The sequence below is a fragment of the Polypterus senegalus genome, chromosome 18 (assembly GCF_016835505.1).
Source record: "Polypterus senegalus isolate Bchr_013 chromosome 18, ASM1683550v1, whole genome shotgun sequence".
Classification (NCBI taxonomy): domain Eukaryota; kingdom Metazoa; phylum Chordata; class Cladistia; order Polypteriformes; family Polypteridae; genus Polypterus; species Polypterus senegalus.
In genome coordinates this window covers 38642094-38657040 of record NC_053171.1, presented here as the reverse complement: position 1 = coordinate 38657040, position 14947 = coordinate 38642094, and the positions used below count along the sequence as shown (strand labels likewise).

The following is a 14947-nucleotide window of genomic DNA, read 5'->3' as shown; positions in this document are numbered from 1 at the left end:
TAAAATATTCAGAACAGCTTACTGGATGCAGAATAAAAGCCGAAAATAAAGACTACAGTACATATACCTCTTTTGTACATTTAATTACTGTTAGATTTTAAAATACAGGTGGTAGTTTTTAATTATAGAAAAGACTTGATGATTGACTAGTTGATAACACAGAAGTAGACTGGCTTGGAACAATAATTTCATAACAGTAACATGTTCAATATCATTACTTTAAAATAAAAAAAAAAATAACTAGTATTTTGTGCTTGATTGCATGAAGAAAGTTTAATTAAATAAGCCTGTGTGGCAGCATGATAGTACTTACATGAGTGGGCAACGTTGGTCCTGGAGGGCCACAGTGGTAACAGGTTTTCATTCCAACCCAATTGCTTAATTAGAAACCAATCCTTGTCAATCTCAGACCTTATTTAATTTTATGACTTGTTAGTCTGCAATGTTAGGTTCTTATATTGTGGATTTTTTTCCTTTACAAGGATATCATCCAAATGATTTAAAGCCTAAAATGAATAATTTTCAGTCTGTCACATTTTTGTCTTAAGTGTTTTATTAAACCAAATAGCACATGATGAATCCATACAGGTGTCAATGAAAACAAGTGAGATGGAGAACTGCTGGCTCCTTTGTCATTTGCATTTTATTGGTAATAAGCAGCCATTGGAAACAGTGAATGCAGCTGTTTAAGACTGAAATAAACAATTAAGAGTAGGAAACCTTAACATGCAAGACCACTAAAACGAAGCATGAAAATGTCAATTGAGCATTAAGTGTGTGATAATAAATAATAATACATTTTATTTATAAAGAGTCTTTCCCATGCTCAAGGCGCTTCATCAGCAGTAACTGACTTCTCATTAAGAAACTGGGTTGGAACAAAAAACCTGCAGCTACTGTGGCCCTCCAGGATAGACACTGCCCACCCGACTTAGAATAAGGTATGCTTGCAGAAAAACATCTATACTGCATTTGGCTCGTATACCCACTTGTGATGCCTACAGCTGTAAGCACAATCAGTAAACAAGTACTGTATATTTTATAGAATGTGTCTTACCATGATCCTGGCATTAAATGCTTCAGCCTTTGATGGTCTAAGAAATGTTAACATAGCACAATGAGTATATGTTCCTTGTTAGGCACTGGAAATAATGCATATTAAAAGTTTAATATGACATATGAGTGGTTGAGTTTGTTAGGTTTAACTGACATAATTTGATAGGCCCCCAAAATTATTAAGTTAAATGTACAACAAGCTGCGGAAGTGAAACCTATAATTACCACAGAGGGTGCATTATGGTAATCATCATGTTTATTTTGATAGATTTGTTCAGTACAAATCAAAGATCTACTTAATTAAAGTTGCAGAAAGACCAACTACATGGTCTGGGTGACTTACTTTTGGGGTATAACATGTAGGGGTGTGCAATATTGGCAATAAATTATATCTTGATATTTCTGGAACTTTGACAGTAAAGATAATTAGACAATATTTTGCATGCTTTAAAAACGTGTTTGTAAAAGTCTTATTGATCTAGCATGGTCTTGTTATTATGATATTAATTGAAGCTTACTAATGAGATTAATGGAAACAACAGTTAAGGAAAACAGGTCTTATTTATTTACTTAAAATTGAAGTAAAATACCACAAAACCATTACAATCACCAGTCAAAGTATTACTGAGATCAAACCATGCAATTATGAGTAAACCATTTCAAAGTGGCCTAATGGATTTACATAAAATACTGCACTAAGAGCAACAAAACTGTTATAATGAGAGTATTTTAAACAGACACTTACCCTTAATGGAAACAAGATATGTATCCAAACGATATAAAAAACTAATCATAATTAAATTGTGGATAAACATAAACTGGTCTGCTGTAAGATGAGTTGTACAGCATACAGGTAAGAACAAAAATGTAACATACAGTACTATAGTGTAAAAATATCGCACAAGAAAAAACCCTAGCATTCGTAAATAGGTTATGTCATATATTGAACAAAGATACAAACAAATAACTATACATTTTTAAAGGAGTTACTAACTTCACGTTCTGTCCAATAACCCTAACCCTAACCCTAATTAAAATAATTTTAAAATTTTATTGTGGAAACTTCAAGTTGTGTGACAGAAACACCAGTCTGTCCACAGAATCTGGCTGGCTTCAGAGCAGCAAAGTTACACGTTACAACAAATTCCTCTGCGGCTGAAAGCCCTCTCAGAAGGGCTGCTGAAAGCAGGGATGCACAGGTAGTTTTTGCAAGTTTCCCCAATTTGGGGAAATGTACTTCCTGTATTTTCCACCACTTAAGTAGGATTTGCATAACTTAAGTAGCTCTTGAACTCTTTTTCAATGGCAGAGTGCAGAGACTCACCTTCTCTGAATTCCTGTGTTTCCTATTTTTGAAATAGCTGCTAAAAGAGTTTTGCTCCTTCCCTCATGTCATCACCTGCTCCACCTTCTTCAGCCATAGTGGCAGGAAGGAGTGAGGCAGGGATCTGTGTATGTTAAATAATGAAAGAAAAAAATTTGGCTTGGGATTGCAGACTGCCAACCACGATGGCTTGTGAAATCAAATGCAGCTGATAGGCATATGCATCTTACAGAAATAAAAATAATCAGATTGAAGGGTTAATAATTCGTTCAAATGGATTTTTTTTTGTCGTCTTTTAGGCAACATCACTCTTTTCAAAGTCAAATTTCCAAACCACCTCCACGCGAGTGACGATAATCCAACTCTTGCAATTAAATCCAACAATGTAGCTTACAAGGCTGTTTTATCCCCTGGCACTGTTTGTTTATTCATTTCATATGCTAGCTTAACTTGTGATGCGTTGACCACGCATGAACAACGGTCTACTCTGTTACGTTACACGAGACAGTGAATTGAGGACTTTCAATGCGTGTTTTTGATTATTTTTTGCAAAGGGAGTGGCATACTTGACAATTTCAGCTCACACATTGTTAAAACAGCAATTAAGATAATTACTGCAGATGATACGTATCACACACTCCTAGTAGCACGCATAGTAAATAGACTGGTCTGACTAACTGTGAAGTATACAGAAGGTAAGGCATAACTTTGTTTTAGGGATAATCTCACAATCCAGATAATGATTTCAACACCAGTACATAAATACACAAATTTCAACTATGCCATATGATAAATTAACACAATCCATACATCAAAAAAACAAATGTGAATCACATAATATAGCTGCTAAGTTTGAGTACGACAGATCAATAGACCTATAAGTCATCAATCAAAATGGAAGTAGCAAAGGAAGGAAAACAATTTTATCAAAATTGGGTCTAATACTTGCAATGCATTTCCTATTAATCAAAAAATTGGTTACAATTGGTCTATGGTAGAATGCCATCTGCCATTCATAAAAGGGCAGCTGGACAAGAGGAACCTGTAGTACTTGTCTCTCACTTGCAAACTGAAGTAATCAAGTCTCATAGCACTTGAAAAGCACTTTTAGGTCTCACTCTTGCTCTCATTCTAATTGCTGTGTGTAGCTGTTCTATTCTTGTGATCAGTCATGTATGCCTTTTGTTTGATTCCTCAAAAGCTCTTCGGATTCCAGAACTCTGGTCTAATACCAGGCTCTCACTAAACTCAGCCATAAATAATTTTAGAAGGTGTAGAGTTAATGCTTCGGTTTCTGATTTTTTGAGTATTCAAAGTATGTGTGTCTCCTGGAAGAATTTATGGTAGCAATTTTAATACCAAAAGGATAATTCAAAAAGAAACAGCAGAAACAAATAACAATGTATGGTAAATTACAACTACTTTCATTATTTCTAATTCCCATGCCTTCATTGTACAGTATAAAAAAAAACATGTTAAGAGAAATAGTTCCAAAACAAATAGCAGTATCTGAAGCATCATTTCATTATTCCACATAGCTTTAAGCAATTGTTTGGATTTTTGAATAGTCATCTTGTTCAATTGATATATTTCATATGTCAAGGAAAATTCTGGAAAGATGTGCACCAATAAAAAAGAAATACAGTTACTGCAGATGGACGAGTAGTTGCAGATAATGGCAGAGGTTTATTGCTATATATAAGCTTAGAAGGACTGCCAATGTTAATGTATAAAAACATCACCAACAGTCCCCAAATCATTGTGTAAGTAGTTTAATAAAATTCCTATTTTTTTCTCACAGAACAAAAGACAAAAAAAGAAAAGTTTTTCAATGGAGAATTGGTATTGGTATGAAAAAATACTGATGAATAAATTACTCCGCTCAGGAATCATGAGGGTCAATTATGTATTGTAAATTTTAATGTTTAACTTGATACAGTGTAATGTACTTGTTTTACCAAATTAATATGGCATAGTATTTGATAACATTAAAAACAATGTTGTACAGTTACTGAAAGGCCATGAACAACCTTCACAAATAAAGACTACTGCATCTCTGAATTACGTGTTATCTAAAGGTAAATGGAATGTGTATCTTTAACTGCAATTTTATAAAAAAGAACAATATAAATAAGAAGGTTTTACTAGCAAATCCATTTGTCAGTATTTAACATACAGTAAAGGAAAATATTGTTTACAATAATGCCATTTAAATTTGTGTTAATGAGTAAAATATCCATTCCTCCATCTTCTGAACTTTCTTATCTGGAGCAGGGTTGCAAGGAAGCTGGACCATATACAAGTACTGCTTTTAAAATATACATAATTGTTTCTTTTGTAATAATCATCTCTCTAAATTTTGACTTTATACAGCGCATCCGGAAAGTATTCAAAGCGCATCACTTTTTCCACATTTTGTTATGTTACAGCCTTATTCCAAAATGGATTAAATTCATTTTTTTCCTCAGAATTCTACACACAACAAACCATAATGACAACATGAAAAAAGTTTACTTGAGGTTTTTGCAAATTTATTACAAATAAAAAAACTGAGAAATCACATGTACATGAGTATTCACAGCCTTTGCTCAATACTTTGTCGATGCACCATTGGCAGCAATTACAGCCTCAAGTCTTTTTGAATATGATGCCACAAGCTTGGCACACCTATCCTTGGCCAGTTTCGCCCATTCCTCTTTGCATCACCTCTCAAGCCCCATCAGGTTGGATGGGAAGAATCAGTGCACAGCCATTTTAAGATCTCTTCAGAGATGTTCAATCGGATTCAAGTCTGGGCTCTGGAGGGGCCACTCAAGGACATTTACAGAGTCGTCCTGAAGCCACTCCTTTGATATCTTGGCTGTGTGCTTAGGGTTGTTGAAAGATGAACCGTCGCCCCAGTCTGAGGTCAAGAGCGCTCTGGAGCAGGTTTTCATCCAGGATGTCTCTGTACATTGCTGCAGTCATCTTTCCCTTTATTCTGACTAGTCTCCCAGTTCCTGCCGCTGAAAAACATCCCCACAGCATGCTGCTGCCACCACCATGCTTCACTGTAGGGATGGTATTGGCCTGGTGATGAGTGGTGCCTGGTTTCCTCCAAACGTGACGCCTGGCATTCACACCAAAGAGCTCAATCTTTGTCTCATCAGACCAGAGAATTTTGTTTCTCATGGTCTGAGAGTCCTTCAGGTGCCTTTTGGCAAACTCCAGGCGGGCTGCCATGTGCCTTTTACTAAGGAGTGGCTTCTGTCTGGCCACTCTACCATACAGGCCTGATTGGTGGATTGCTGCAGAGATGGTTGTCCTTCTGGAAGGTTCTCCTCTCTTCACAGAAGACCTCTGGAGCTCTGACATTGTGACCATCGGGTTCTTGGTCACCTTCCTGATTAAGGCCCTTCTCCCCCGATCGTTCAGTTTAGATGGCCGGCCAGCTCTAGGAAGAGTCCTGGTGGTTTCGAACTTCTTCCACTTACGGATGATGGAGGCCACTGTGCTCATTGGGACCTTCAAAGCAGCAGCAATTTTTCTGTAACCTTCCCCAGATTTGTGCCTCGAGACAATCCTGTCTCGGAGGTCTACAGACAATTCCTTTGACTTCACGCTTGGTTTGTGCTCTGACATGAACTGTCAACTGTGGAACCTTATATAGACAGAAGTGTGCCTTTCCAAATCATGTCCAATCAACTGAATTTACCACAGGTGGACTCCAATTAAGCTGCAGAAACATCTCAAGGATGATCAGGGGAAACAGGATGCACCTGAGCTCAATTTTGAGCTTCATGGCAAAGGCTTTGAATACTTATGTACATGTGATTTCTCAGTTTTTTTATTTTTAATAAATTTGCAAAAACCTCAAGTAAACTTTTTTCACGTTGTCATTATGGGGTGTTGTGTGTAGAATTCTGAGGAAAGAAATGAATTTAATCCATTTTGGAATAAGGCTGTAACATAACAAAATGTGGAAAAAGTGATGCGCTGTGAATACTTTCCGGATGCACTGTATATGGTTGATGCCTTTACCCTAAGCAACTGACAGCATCATGATACAATATATTATTTTTCCAGTTGGAATACGGAAGGTTAAATGAAAGCATGGTTGTGAAAATGGATAGTGAATCGGCATCTGTTAGTTTAAGTCCAGAAATATACCATCTACTACAGATACATTTTAAAATTATGTACGTGCTGTGCACTGTTTAAGAATCAGTTAAGGATTTTCATTTAATTGTATAATCACCTAAAACAACCTTACCTTGGGTCAAATCACAAAACTTTCTAATTGCTGCATATAATTACTGTAAGCAGCTGTACAAGCCTTATTTAAGGAAAGCATTTTTACTATGTTTACAATTTACTGAACCTACTGCATGGGTGCTTGACGTTTTATATTGGTTTATTTCGAATTTACCTTTACACAAAGTTATCCCTAAAGTGGATAATTGCATTAGAAAATAGATTAAATAATTAATCGTTTTATTTGTATATGTGTTCAGTTTTCTGATCTGTTCAGTGTACAGTGAACTATATACATGAAAAATAAACATATCTTTTTGTACTGATATGCCACTTTTATTAGCAAATATGCCTTGATGATTGTCACAAAGTTAAAGAGTTAATTCTACTGCTTCAAAACTTCTTTGACATCCATTTGATTGACTGACCAAACACTACCAGTATCAAAACATTCGTGTTTTCCCTGTGTTTACTTTGGTTTTCTCTTGGTACTCCGATTCCTTCTTAAATTTCAAAGAGGGGTCTCAAGATTTACTCTGCACGAGTCTGTGGTTATGCTTGTGAGTACGCCCTATAATGCGACTGGACCCTGCTTTGCACTCTATGCTAAAAAGAAACATCAAATGTAAAAAAATGTCACAGAAAGATGGCGATACATGACTGTGGTATTTGTTGATCATCTTTCACACATTACACATAAGCATACACATAAAATGAAATGTTTATGAAAAATATATGCTGCATTATATTGCTGACATTAATATTAAACTAATGACTTAAAAACGTTTTAAATATATTATCAATACTTTAAAATGTAAAACCATGTAAAACAAAATACTTCAATCTGCATTGGTTATTTAACGGTACAAAGCCCAATCCTTTAACGCACTATTTTGCATAAAACTCTTTGAAGTAAACAAATGGTTATTTCTTCTTCGATGCAGTAGCGCCATTCACCAGATTAATGAAACGCCATCCGGAACAAGCGGATGTACTGAACAGATAGTCATCTCACTTACCGAATAAGATGGACTTTGATTGGTTATGCATACTTGATCGGCATAACCTTTGTCCAATCGTTTTTTGATGTATCAACTGGAGGGAAAAGGAGTCTGTTTCGGGCCAAAAAAGGCGCCAAGGAAAGTAGGCGCGTTTTCGGTTCGTGCAGCATTAAATCTGCTAATTAAGACGTGACAGTGTCCTGGGTAAATGTTATTAAAAAGGGGATGGAAGGCGTGTTGAGACGTTTATTGTTTGATTTGGCGAACAACAATTTTGCCCAAACTTGGCAATGTATGACCGTACATGTGTGTATGGCTTGATAATAATAATAATAATTCTTTGCATTTATATAGTGCTAGTTCCTGACATTCACACAATATGCGTTCGGCAACAGGAAAAGCTGTCATGTGGCATCTCGTGCTTTTGGAAACGCAAAAACATCGGACCAATATAAAAACAAACTATTGGTTGCAGTCGATAGTGGGGCTGTGCGTGAATGAGAAGTGGGATGGGAGCCGTTAAGTGCACATATGTCATCAATGAGGACCTTAATGCTGCTACATCACTGAAGATGTGAGAGAACTGAGAAAAAGTCATGCAGAATCTACGTAGATAGCAGATGAGGCGGGACTGGAGCCTCGAGCAGCTGCCAGGCGTCAGCTGTAACCACTTTTAGGAAAGAAAGAGGTGCAGTTTTTATACTCATTATTTACATAACTGGAGAGCGGCGACACGTTGCACGTCGAGTTGCGCCTGCAAGTACGGATTTCACTGTAGGCCTGTTCTGTACACGTGACAAAATAGCACCGTCCGATTAAGGCCTTTGGAGGCCCTAAACACTTAAAAGACTGCTGCTCTCATTTATATTTCTAATTCAAAATATAAGCAATAATGAACCGTAAAATACAATTTTATTTTTCGAAATGAAACAAAATTACAGTAAGATTGAAAATAATATTTACTTTTGTATACTTCCATTCTATTTACATTTGAAAAGTTTTCTCTTGGTTTTTCTAATTGCAAAGTCTTTGATCAGATCCTCAAAACTAATCTTACATAACACATCTGCTTCTATACTTGGTACAGATCAGTCCTCCAGCCTGCTTTTATTATTACTATTATTATTTTTATTATTATATATATAAATGTATGTAATTTTTTCATTTAATATGGGAGTCCCTCTTTGTGGAACCTGGTTCAGCTGCACCATTTGCAGTTTTACACCATATGGTCAATTGTAAATCCAGCAGTGGAAAATTTCAGTGTTGCCCCCCTTTCCTTGATACCCTAAGCACATGCTTATTTTGCTTAATGGTTAGTCCAGCCCTGCAAAGAAGACACTATAAACCTTTCAGCTAACCACTATTTTGTCATCTGCTGCTGCAACCATTTAATTACAAATTACCCTTACTTTACAATGCATCTTTTCTCTTTGATATTTATGGCAGACTTGCTCCTATACAACAAGTATCTTAATTTTGTACTAAAATACACTTTTTCTCACTTTGGTCATATACTTAAAATGAAGGTATTCAAAGTGATGTTTGCCTGTAAAGATCTGTTCATTTCAGTGCTGTTCATAACTACAAAGATTCTTTTTCTTTATAATTGTTTTCAAGGCATTCTGAACAGCAGTATATTTGCATTAACGTTCCTTATTAATGGTTATTTCAAAATATGTTTACATTTATTATTTGAATCATCATTACAACACAGAATTTATTTTGTACCCAGCCCTTTCTTGTGGCATTTGAATAGTCTGATTTTGTTCAATCTGATTTCCTATAAAGACTCTTCTTTCTTTCCACAGTTGACAGACATTATGTCCAAGTGAAAGTGATATTGCATCTGAATGTACCCTGTAGTGGACTACACCCTCCCGTCCTGGGATGACTCCAGCCTTGCTATCACTGCTGCTGAGATAGTTCCCAGCTCCTTATGACACTGCTTTGAATAATCAAGTGAGTAAATGAAATAATGGACAGTAGCACTCACTACAACTGTCACCAGACGAAGCTCTGTAATGATGGATGTAATGCTGCATATTTTGTTATATTTTATCAAATTTTTCCCCATTTAAATGTACCAATATATTAAGGAAGAAATTAACTTGTATTTTATTCATTTAATTAGTTCATTAATTACTAGTTGTTGTTTTTCTTTAATAAAAGAACACTTATAAATGAACTTTTGCAAATGGATAATACTCTTTTCTACAATACTGGTAATCATGCTGTTAAATCTCTCTACAGTTTAACTAGATATGATAATGCTGCAGAGCAGTAGTGGTAAAAAACCTAAACTGCTATCAACGGCAAGATTTTGTTGGATATCAGGACAAGTGTCTAGTGTCTGTGCATGTCGGGTGGCAGGTGATGGGTAGTCACATCACCCATCCATCATTGCTGTCCCTTTGAAGGTGCAGCACTATATTGAAAAATTCAGTTTTACAAGCTATAGTAAGGGAGAGCAGAGAAACATCTTTCTCATCTATTAAAAAAATCTGCTTATTTTAACTATGAATTACATTTCGAAAGTGGAGCAATCAGTATAACCAGTGTTTGAATTTGGCCAAAAAACACAGGCTGTAATTTGCAGTGTCCTTTGGAAAAATTCCCTAAGATAGATCTGCATCTGTCAACATGCAGTTAAGCAGAGGATATTCACTTGAATTCCTCAACTTTCTAGCTCTTCAGTGCATACAATTTACTGATCAATCCAATGAAAGACAAGACTAGTGTTGAAACTTCTTTTTTCTGTATCTGCACAGTGTTATCACACTTTGTAGATGCTATGTCTCTCAAAGTATGGGGCAGTGTAAAAAAATGGTCACTGTATAAGATAAGACTTTACACTACTCTCATTATTTTGACATTTGTGCTAAACAGAATATCTTACTTCATTTGTTCCTTATTATAATTAAACTGTGTAAATTTGGGTGACAGGCTTCTTATTAGGTATCTGTTATGCATGCATAAAATAGATATTTAGTGAACATTTTATCAAGTCACATTACATATTATATCAGATAGTGTTGTTTAATTAAAAATTAACCAGTACAACATTTAAACTAATCTTATAAACTAATGGATTAAGTCTTTTGTTTTGGTTCTTCCAGAATCTAATTTCATTTAATAAACATTCAGCAGGTTTGATGATTGCTGTTAACTGTTTAGAATTACACTCATTTTCACTTGTTGATATGGATCAGGATAATTTGTTTCTTGTATAAAGAATATTATTGGTTAACTTACACAGAAACAAAATGTTTAAATCAAAACTTCACTGGCTATTTATTAATAAGAAATTTATTATTATGTGGACATCTATACAGTATGATATGACATGACAATTCAAAACAATATGATTATTGTTGTAACACTTTATTTTGAGTGACAGCTTTCAGTGACAATAAATGTTCAGTTACTCTTTCTGAAAATTGAATGAACCCATATTAACATTTAATAAAAACACTGGGATTTAATTAATGGTTTAGTAGTTCAGCATAGAATTTAGTGAAAGAAAATTATGACTGCTTTTTTGACTATATAAATACACTAACAGGTCTTTGATGCACACATAATGAATTAGTTGTTAGTTTGAAGTATTTTTTTCTATTCATTTTTTTAAGATGTATATCAAATTTTATTTAACAGACTGACAACAAGAAATATAATATTTCATTTGCACAGCAAGAACATACTTTAATATATATGTGTATGTATATACTGTATATAAGCATTTCCATTTCAATATTACTTTTACCATCATTGCTCAAATGGGAGATAAAACAGGTGTACCATGCAGACATATTGCAAAGTTTCATATCAAACTGAATAGAAATGATCATTTATAATATGTTATGACAACCAGTCTGTGGTCTCTGACAGCTCTGGGGTTTGCAGACTAGTGGAACAGTATCTTGACATATTTTAATGTAAAACACAGGGTAAAATAAAGACTGAATCTCCATTCGTGTTACTGAGCTGGTTATCTCTTGTTGACTGGTGTTTCAGATTTAGTTATACAGTATGTTTGTGAAAAACACAACCACATACTGTAGGGTCAACAGGCAAATGTTATTTTCACACATTACCAGATTTTCAAAGAATAGACCCTTGTGTAATGATAACTCGCTCTATGTTCATTATGACTTCAGATTAGGAGGAAATAGTAAAACAAGTATGTCTTCAGGAGAACTAGAGAATGTACTAAAAGGGAGGGAAATTGTCTAGAGAACCTGCAGCACAGTTACTCTTGTTCACACAATCCTGTTTGCTGTCAAAGAGGTAAATACGAAGTGGCTTCATATACATCAGAGATGGTGAAATCCTTAGAGGTCAGAAATGCAAAGTCATATTAAGTTACACAGGGGAATTGTTCAAAATTATATTTGAATTTGTATGTCTTCCATGGAATAAGGATCAACAATTGCCACTTTATAATGAATTTATGAATGGGAATAATGATAACCATAATGATGCATAGGTCAATAATCTTACTTATTAGTATTTATACCTTAGTAAGTTTATCAAATAGTTACACAGCCAACTGAGTGTGCAAAGATGATAACTGTTCTATAACAGTGCCAATGTGCAGTGTGCTATCTTCAGACACTATTTTCGTACAAGAATTCTTGCCTCAAAATAAAAGGAAGCTGCAAAAATATAGCATGTGCACATAATCAAAGCTGCTATTTGAAAAAATAACATACTGTAGATCTCTTAAGACTGCCTTGGTTTAAGGACAATGGTTAGCACTTAAAATGTTTGCATATAATACTGGATCTATTGTACTGTATCTGCATTTGCACAAGAAAGATGCACTTTAAAGAATTAAACGAACACTGCAAATAACTGAATACATAATTAAAGCTCAGGGGAATAGTTTGCATATTTCTGAATTTCAAGTTAATATTTGTACAGATTTTAGCTTTACAGAAAACTGTATCCACAGGCTTTAGATATCCTTTGTGATTTTTTTAACTGAGATTTAACAATTTAACATTCTTTATTGAGTATTGTAACTTTATTGGTACACTACACGTTACACAACATTTTGTCATTCTATTCTTCTAATAATAATATAATTACAATTTTTCAGAAAAAAAGTATTCATTGTAACTGTTTTTATTGTCCATTCATACTCCCTCACAATTTTGTATATCTTTTAATATTCTACCATAGAGATTTTGTGGCATTCATAAATTTAGCCACTAATTTAAAAAATTTGATGAATTTTTGCCAATTTATTCATTCCAAGATGATGTTGGTAACTTTTAATTAAATTGTGCTTGTGAGATGTAGTTTATGTAAAGATGGTTGTGATAATTAGCTTAAACTGAAATTAGACCTATGCAGAGTAATTTTCCACATTCTTCATGGTGTTTTTTTTTTTCTTTTTGACATTTTGGTAGTTTCTTGATAATGGCCATATGCTTCATTTTTCCATGTCTATTTAAAGTTAAATGTTACTTGTATTTTCATTCACTCCAAGATTTTATTACAATATATACTGTATATTATAGATAAGTAACATCTACATTATGACATCTTACAAGTATTTTTGTTCAAGGTGTTAAAGCAGTCTAGACAATCTTTACAACTTTGTATTCACTCATATATCTTTGAATTTGCACAGGCTACCCAAAATCAATTTTTGATGATGTCTATATTCGCTATAAATCAAAGTAAGCTGTCTTCTTTTCTCTCTCCTGCCATGTTTGCCGTCAACCTCCAGTATTATTATAATAGGTTTTCTCTGTTCCATACAATGAATTCTAAAAGGCTGAGAATGAAACACTCTGACCTACTTGTACAGTATGTTTTCCTGATTCTTTCCGGCAAGCATTTAATCACGAGCAGTTTTCAATTGTCACCATTCCATTGGTTGAGCCTTTTTTCAAGAGCTGTTAAATTCTATTATAGTGTTTATCAGTTTCTTGTTTGTGAAACAAAGATGACAGTTTCTCGTTAGATGCATTTCTTGTTTTCTTTTAACTAATGTTCAGAATGCTGCAGATCATGCAGCATTAGTCTGACGCTTAGCAAGATTTTTTATTTTTGGGTAGACAGCAGCCTGTAAAAATGTGAATATCCAACAGTTGTAATCCAGCAGTTTAAATGAAAGATAAAAGTAAAAATAAAACATGTTGGGTTGGTGTAATTAATTTTGTAAACAATTTTTACATTTTTGTTTTTATTAGACAAGCCTGCTTGAAAACCTGAACATTGCAGTGGGGCATTAAAGTGAGTTCTTCTGAAAGAAATGTCATTTTTGTTTCATTGCAAAGTAAAGCATGTGATTGGAAACAATTGTGTTAACTTAGTTATAGAGCAATTGCACGTGTCTAATAATATGATATTTCTAATCCACTGGTAAGGGTTAGTCATTTGCACAAACTCGTGACCCACCAGCTGAAGCGACTCAGTGGATCACACACTTAGACACTGTAGTGCACCTGTGTAACGGAAATGGACAGCTGAGGATTAAGCAGAATTTTTTAATGGCAACCTGAAGCTGCATGACTTTCCTTTTATGAAATGCTGCATAATGCTGCCACATTTAAAAGCATCTGAATGTGTGACCGGGTTCCTTAATGGTGCTGCATACTGCATGAACCCCAGTCATCTGCACGGATATCAATTGTATTTTCAATTATAAGATATTGTAACATAAAATTGAGCAGCAAATAAGATCTAACTTTCTTGATATGTGATTTTGGGTATACCATGGCCGACGCAGAAAAGAAAACAAGAAGCATATGCTTGTTTTTGTTATAATAAAATAGCATCATCCACATGCTTTTGTGGGATAGAAAGAAAGAAATTGAAAATAAAATTCATTTTACACATTTTGCAAACTTGTCCTTGTAAATATTGGGTTTTGAGGGCCAGAGACTAACCTAGCTGGGACACACATTCAGCACAGGACGCACTCACACGTCCACTCACAGAATCACTCATCCTGGGCCAACTTAATGTCCCATATAAATTCAAAATACACTTCTTTGGGATGTGGCAGAAACACAAAATACTTAGAGAAAACATAGGCGCTGACCATTAGCAGTTTGAGGGTTGAGGACTGGTTCTTGTAGCTGTGAGACAGCAGCATTAAAACTGGGCCACTCTGCAATAAAATTCACATTTTATTGAAAAAATTATTTTGGGAATATGCCAAGTTGTCATCTTAATGATATATTAAACTTTTGAAATGCACACTAACCCCCTAAACTGTGAATAAAATATCAAAGTAACAGATAGTGAAATGCTCAGTACATCATTATCAGATGATTTATGAGTTTACTGTGAATCACAGAAAGTAATAAAATAA

General features: G+C 34.7%; 1 protein-coding gene across 2 annotated transcripts in view; it reads right to left on the bottom strand.

Moving 5' to 3' along the window:
• Positions 1-14947, bottom strand: part of esrrb (estrogen-related receptor beta) — a 135015-nt gene that overhangs the window by 86317 nt on the left and 33751 nt on the right. The gene's annotated exons all lie outside the window — the stretch shown is intronic.